Below are 8,025 nucleotides of genomic sequence, written 5' to 3'. Positions count from 1 at the left end.
GGGGGGGGGGGGGGGGGGGGGGGGCGCAAGGTGGAAGTTTTGCCTAGGGCGCGAAACTTCCTTGCACCGGCCCTGAGTGAAGTCCATGGGACCAGTTGTAGAGTAGGATGCTATTCAGTGTCAGTAAGGCTACCAGAATCTGACCCTCTGGGTAATCATTCTACATTTTTTTGGGTAATCAGCTGTTGTAGTAGATGTCTCTGCTGGATTGAACAAGCCAATGGCTTAACTCAAATGTTCTTTTTTGTTTGTTTGCTTTGCTTGACAGAGCCTGAGTCTTCGCACCAACATGCCAAAGAAATGGTATGCCCTTCCTAGCACCTACTAATGTGTTTTGCTACATTAAATCTCATTGACATGAAGACTGTAAATAGGAAAAAAAATGTCCTGGAAAGAAAGTAAGTTTAAACACTTCTGGACGATGTTGCTCTTTGCTCATATGCAAATATAAGACGTGCTTTTTAACGTTATTCAATAGAATCCTTTCAGATAAGGAGTTTTTAACATTCATAATTCTAATTTGTAGGGTCAGTTTCAGTTGCAGAAGAATCCACGGACATAAGCTGAAGTGTCATTCTATGTACTGAATCAGAGCTATGTGGCTACAGGTCTGAACTAGGAGTCAGGACAGCTGGGTTATGCTCCTGGCTCTTTCACTGACTCATATGATTGCATAGACATTTTCTGTGCCTCGGTTTCCCACCTGTAAAAACTGAGTTAATGCTTACACACAATGCTTGGAAATCCACAGATAAAAACCACCAAGTACTATAAAGAGTTTACTCGCTTGTTCCCGTAAGAAACAGGGTGCTGCAAAACCGCTAGTAAAATACATGATGTGTCATGCACAGCTCCTGTTCCATTCGCTTAATATACAGTACATACATCATTACCATGACAGGTGTGCTATTATTGACTAACAGAGCACTGCCTTCAATATATCACATACACATGAAAGCATGGTATTATGAAGTCATTAATATAACATGATGATCCCTGGCATTGTTTAGCACATTTGTTTTAGAATTGCTTTGATGGCAGAGCCTATTGTTGATACTGCCATACTGTGTAATTCATGGTGTCCTCCTCCTGAACATTTACTACATTTAAGGGAAATGAAGGGTGATAAATTGGAGAAATATATTTAACCTTAACTGTTAAATCGTCGTTCATTCACTGTTTCAGCTGTCACTAGCCAAACAGATACTTGCTAATGACTTCTGCTTTTAAAGTACAGTTTGATATTCCTTAAATCCATCAGAGACAGTGATTCAGGCAGTCACGCTGACATTTCCTATGGCAGTAAAAGGGACGGGAGGGGGAGGATCACATAGGAGTAGGGTGACCAGATAGCAACTATGAAAGAACGGGATGGGGTGGGGGGCAATAGGCGCCTATATAAGAAAAAGTCCCCCAAACAGGACTGTCCCTTTAAAAACGGGACATCTGGTCACCCTACACAGGAGAATGCAAGCATCAGCAGCAGTTCACTTGCAAAGTCTGCTACTCTGCTCCCCTGAAACTGTGCTTTGGGGGTGGGGCCATTGACGATTGCTTAGGGGTGGGATTTTAGTCCGTGCTTATCCATGGAATGCAATGGGGCTTTCTGAGACAGTTCTTGGGGTACCCAGGACTGTGAGTCATCTTGTTACCCCTGCCTCCAGCTAGAGAGAGTCATTACTGCGTTGGGCCAGACTTGAACAGGGGACCTAGGGGGAAAGACTTCACCAATTTTTTTGTCCATTCAGTTCCACAATATTTATTTTTATTTCACAGTGTTCTTGTATTGGTAGTTTTCTTATAGCATTATTCAGTACTAATCTTACCTACCTTGCTTTCACCCAAAAGATTCCTGCTACAAACCAGCCATTCCTGCATTAGAGCTCTGTTCAAAGTAATCACAGACTTACTGCTGATACAGGAGGTCAAAGTGTCACTCTGTTGCTGCTTTGAACAGAAGACAAAAAGACTATGTACCTGACAATGGGAAAAGCAGGAAGGGGATGAGGAATTTATCTCCGTGACTTGAGTGGTGGATTGGTGAAGGGGACCTTTTGTAAAGGACAGAGGGGAGAAAGCTATGAATCAATATTTCTCTGTTCCTTCTGCTACTGTTTATTTAACGCCATTTGTTTTTCTGACATATTTCCCATGTGGTTGGAAATGTTGTTTCCTTTGATAATATCAGCAATTGATGTGTTATGTTTGTTGAACAGCTAGGCAAAACCCTGGCAATGACATGTCACTTTGATTCGTCTGCTGTTCAGGGCTTCCCCCCCCCCCCCCCCGAAACTTGAGAGTTCACTTTCATCTTCCAACTGTAGCAATATTGTATGTTGTATTCTGAGCTCCATTGTGCAATGATGCTATTCCTGGGAAGAATGGACCAGCAGATAGAGAATGACTGAGGGTATAAACACTATTTTCATTGCATCAGAGTTTTGACATTTCACTTAATACAAAACATCTTTTAATGACTGTCTTTAAAATCTAGCAGGTATGTTGCTGGTGCTCAGTGCCAAACAGTGGTAGGAAAGTGGGAGCATCAGTAGTTATGTGTTGCTCTAAGCAGCAACAAAGTGTCATCATCATAATCCTGAGTTGTATTCCACAACACAATGGAAGTAATATGATGAAATGATTAATACATACAGACTGAGATTTTCTAAGCCTCCTAGGTGATTTGGATGCCTGAATCCCATAAAGCTAATGGAAACTGGGTGTCAAAATCTGAGTTTTAAAAAAGCAATGGGAACAAAGTCATCTTTGCCACAAGAGGTGTAACTTCAATGCCATCCACAGAGTTCAACTTGCTGTTGCCACTGCTGAATTTAGCTCAGAGTTTTTTATTTACTGTCACAGGATTCACTGCTGGGGCACCTCCTTGTGGCCACATCTGGGGATTAGCTTTCTCATGATGTAGTGTCCCTTCCTTTGGTTGCTCGCGCCATGGTGTCTCTCTGGACCAGGGATGACCCAGGTGCTCCTTCTTGGTGGCTTGGCCCTCCAGTGAGGTCAGTATAGATTTTCAAATGGGGAAAACTATACTGAGGTGGAGAATCCATATTGTACTTCCCTTGGAAGTTTGTTTCCCTGGTTAAGCACCCTTCCTGTAAAATAAATAAATAAATAAAAAATTGTGCCTTATTTCTAACTTGTGCCTTTTTTCCATTAATTGACAATTCATTGACTGCAGTGGAATTACACCAGGGGCTGATTTAGCCCAATATTGTTAAAATAAATAAATAATAGAAAGCAGGAATGAGGGGGGCAAGTCGTAGAGTGAAGTTTTGGAAATATATAGAAATTACATATATTGGTAATAATGGAAATAATATAGGGTTTTAAAATGTGAGCTTTGAAAATATAGTTTAACTAGACCTGTTCACTTGATGATCATCTACATAGGTATAAAGTACCAGCCATCATGGCCTTTTCTTGTGGGAGTTGTGGTTAATTGGTTAGTTCAGAACTGGATTCTGAAGTGTGTTTGAAGAGTAAGAAGGGAGGATAAAGTTCCTTTTCAGTATATTTTCTGAAAAGATATACTATTAATCCTAAAAAGACAACACATGCAGTAATAATTTTAATGACTAGATGTCTATTTCTGTGAAAATGTATCCCAGTGTCACACTCTCTCTCTCTCTCTCAAATGTGTAATTGTGGCCGGAGGAAGCAATTATAACTATTTTTTCAAGATACAACACAAGAAAAGCTTTCCAAAAATTTAGTGTAGAAATCTTTTATTCCTGGTTTTGCAACGTCAAAACAGAACTATTCGTGTGGCATAAATCTTTTTTTGGGGTGGGAGGGAACATTTTCCTTGTGCGTCTCGTTTTCAATGACCCAGAAATATGTACTTGTAGCCTCACCCTTAGTTACTGGAATATCCTTTTTATTTTTTAATGTTCAAAAGTGGAAACAACAGGAGATCTACTCAATACTTTGTCAAGTCTGAATAGTATCAGGAGAAGAGGAGTGGGTTCTCTTCTTTGTGAAAATGGTCTCCCATAGTTATTCCTATCCAGCAGCTGCCTCAAAAAAGGACCCTTTAAATGTAATTCTCTCTTTTCATGAGGTGCTTCTGAATACATCCTATACCCTCCCTAGTTGGATACCAGCCTCTTAAAGGGAATTCTTTTCTTTTCAAAATGAAGCTGGTTGGATTGCAACCAGGAGTAACAGGAGTAGCAGCAGCTGCTGCAGATATTAGTTATTTCCTCAATTTGAAGGATGCTAAAATAAGTTGATAAAAATGTAACTTACTGCCATTTACTTAGGCTTGGTGCCCACTGCTCCATTTCCCAGTGGAATCGTTAATCTGGTGCTCAGGTGTGTTAAGTCTGTGGTAATAGAAATATACCACATTCCATATTAATACTATCCACTGCCACTCTATTTGTCTGTTTTGTCTATCTCTTATTTCCTGTCTGGTACCTACCTGTACAGTAAGCTCCAGAGGGCTGGGACTCTCTGCTTGGTTACTTGTCCAGTAGCGACTAGCGCAGTGGGGGTCGTGAACCTTGGTTCAGGTTCCTACGTGCTACTCTAATGCAAACAATCAAGAAGACTGTTATTTACTTTCCATCTATTCTCATGCCGACAATACTAAACTAAATGCGAGTTTGGAAAAATAGAGTCAGTTTCATCATGACAATGATATTACTAGGCAAATGGCTGACAGCCTGTGACCAAGGAGGGGCTTGTTCAGGTCAGCTTGTGAGCAGTTTTGGTTGGCTCAACTTTACTGCACTGTGTAGAAAAAGATTTCTTGCTTTGGATGCACTGGTATCATTTAATCTAATGAGCTTTTGTAGAGAGCAGTGTATTCTAGTAGACTGAGGCGGTATATACTCTGGGAACCAGGGCTGGTTGGAAAATGGGGGAAATTTAAAAAAATGTTGTTTTCTCTTCCCCTTCCCTCCCCCCATTTTTGGTCAAAATTTGAAACTTAATTTGAAAAAAAAAAAGCCGAATTTGAAATAAAAAAACTTCAAATCAGTTTTAGTGGAAGCCAGAGTTTGAACCCTGGTTCTGACATCCAACTTCATGTGTGGCTTTGAGTGAGCTACCCGTCTGCCTTTGTTTCAACTACCTCTGAAAGGAGAATAGTAAAACTTAGTTCTCAGTAGTGTCATAAGGGGTAGTGCTTTGAAAAGTGCTAACTGTTATGGTAGAAGGCCCCAGTTCAACAAAGCATTTAAGAACATGATTAACTGTAAGCATGGGAGTCGTCTCATTGAAGTCGCCCCGTGGACAAATTTGGCTCATTATATGGGTGGCCAAGGTATCTGGAGGACCTGAGTCTCAGATCTGAGCCATATTTGGACAGGTGAATGCAGTAGACACAATGGGTGTTCTAGTCTGTGCAGAGAATAGGTGGGGTAGACTGGGTTCTCTGAGATACAGTGGATAGGAGAGTATTGTAACTGTTGATACTATGTGAGGCGTGATCTCTGGCCCATATCAGAAAGGTGAACTGTGGAAGATTGGCTTCAGATGCAAATACTGTACAGTCTCTCTGGATTGTATAAGCTGTAGCTATTCCACATTTAAAAGAGATCAGAATCTGACTCATTTACTTTATTCTTCAGGTCTATTCTTTACATATTTTGCTTATACAAATAATCCAAAAGAAACCTAGAGTCACTTTTGTATTTGAAGCCATTCCAGCTGGCTGCGTAAAGCCTGCTTTTATTAAGTAAATACTTTATTAATAGTGTTTGGTTGAATTCTGTGAAACAAATTAAACCCACAATAGTGATTTTTGCAGAGCAGTTAACTTATTTTATAAAGCAGCGTGTAGAAGTTCATTTACACAGTATGATACTTCACATTTCACCTCTGTGAAGAACACTTTAAGAAAGCCACATTAAAGATAATTAGATTTAATTTAGATTTCCTGCTACTACAGTAACTAGCCTGTAAGTTTTTTTTTTTTTTTTTTGTATACACTCCATCAGTTGCAGCAGTTTTCATGAAAAATTGTTATACATCTTACGCCAAACAGGTAATAATATTTTATTTTTACTGCATTTTTCCAGGTGTCCAGTTGTTCATAGTAAATAGGGCCTTGGTGTCAGAATAGGTTTTCTTTTGTTGCCCTTACATTGTTTTCCATTTACTCTATTATTCTGCAGCACCTTAATCCCAATCTTGTATCTTCAGTGATACTAACTGTGGTCCTTTTCTTCAGCCACATCCTCAGGTGGTGTAAATGATTTTCAGTGAAGCACCAATGAAATCAGTGGCTCTCCACTAATGTACACCAGCTAAGAAGCTTCTTGAGTCTTCAGTGCTTTGCCTTCCAGAAGGTTAACACTATTGATGCTCTGTAATTCAGCCAGCAAAGGTTGCTTTAGAAGAGTGCTGGTTTGCATAGTCCCATTAAAATAAATTTGATCTCAAACCGAAAACCACAAACTTCCACCATATATATACAAAATGGGTTATTTCTGCCAATTGAATTGTGCTCTGATATCAGATGAGACTTCTATAAAGCCAAGGTGATAGGATCCTAAATAAGAAACCAAATCTGTGATGGTGAATGATTCTTGGAGCCCAGCATGTGGCAGGGATGGGGAGAAATTCCAATTGTCCTACAGCATATTTTGCTAACGCTGAATTGATTGATCAAACTATTGGTTACTAGTTTTAGCACTACAAGTCAAATTATTTGATGTCAAGTTGAATGACACGTGGCCCTAAAGTGTAACTTACTTTTTGTCATTTATGCTCTTTGTTGACATTTTGCATTTGTTAATCTTGGAAAATGAACTAGATTAGTCAATTTCACTCTCTTGCTCTCAGAAATTAGCACAGTACTGTAGTTTCAGCTCTGTGGCAGAAGTGTTTTAAATGGGGGAGGAGGGTAACTGTTTTCAATGTGATAAAAATGAGGGTTTTTTTCATATTGGGTTTTGTAATCTCTTCTGCCCCACCCGCCCCAACCCAGAAGCATCTGAAAAATTTTAGGCTTAAACTTCTTGACATTAAATAAACCCTATTTACTAGACTCCAAAATACTATTGGAGTTAGTTGTAGTGTAAATCCTTTCAGAATTTTTTTCTTTATATAACTTTAATTGTTTTTGCATCCAAAGCCCTTTTTATATTTTAATTGTTAGATTCAAAGGAAAAAAAACCCTGAATCTACAAAATAAAGAACCAAAATCCGAGAATCTGCCAGCACTTTACCACTATGAAAGAAAATCTAACCTAATTTATTCCATGATTAAACTTTATTTTACCAGAACCAAAGTTGTTAGTTAAGTGCTCATATAAATCCTTCAAATAAGTGAGAAAAAAATGAAAAACATAAAGATACAAGAAAAAACCCCCACAGTGTTCCTGAGAAGGCTAGGGTTTCCTTTTTGCTTTTAGTCAAGAAGGACTTGAATGATAAATGGTGTGCTTTTAGAAAGCTTACAATAGACTGGACACACAAATGAAGGTTTAGTAATGGCGAGGGAGATTACCAAGAGATAATGGAGCAAGTCAAATTAGAAAACATGATGAAACAGCAGAAAATTTACATACTGTTTTGGTTGTCCCCCTTGGCAAAAATAAGACCTTGGACATTATTATGTTTGTACCGTTATTATACAGTAAAAAACTGTGTTACTAGTTTCCGGCTGCTAATGAACTACAGAGCAGTAGCCAACCCAGCAATCACTCTAGTGAAATATGTTTGTTTCATGTTAGGCCATAAAAAACAAGGTCACTTGGAATTTTGAAATATCATCTGTGGTACATTACCACATAAAACCTGCCAGGCTCGCATAAAGAATCTAAATTTGTGATGGGAGCAAAAATGATATATATATATATATATATATATAGGTTGGCCTAAATGAAAACACATTGGTGCCAATTCAGTTCCTCTGGAACACAGGTGGTGCATATTATGCAGTGAAATCAAGCCAACTCATTTTGATCAGGCAGGAGTGGGCCTAAGCCAAGCTTCTGACAGGCAGCTAGCCTTTCAGAATGGAAATCTGAATGAGAAACCTACAGCAGACTTGGT

Source organism: Terrapene carolina, unplaced genomic scaffold, assembly GCF_002925995.2.
Source record: "Terrapene carolina triunguis isolate 2854851 unplaced genomic scaffold, T_m_triunguis-2.0 Scaffold95, whole genome shotgun sequence".
In the NCBI taxonomy this organism is placed as follows: Eukaryota; Metazoa; Chordata; order Testudines; family Emydidae; genus Terrapene; species Terrapene triunguis.
Note: the sequence above shows the minus strand (reverse complement) of the source record.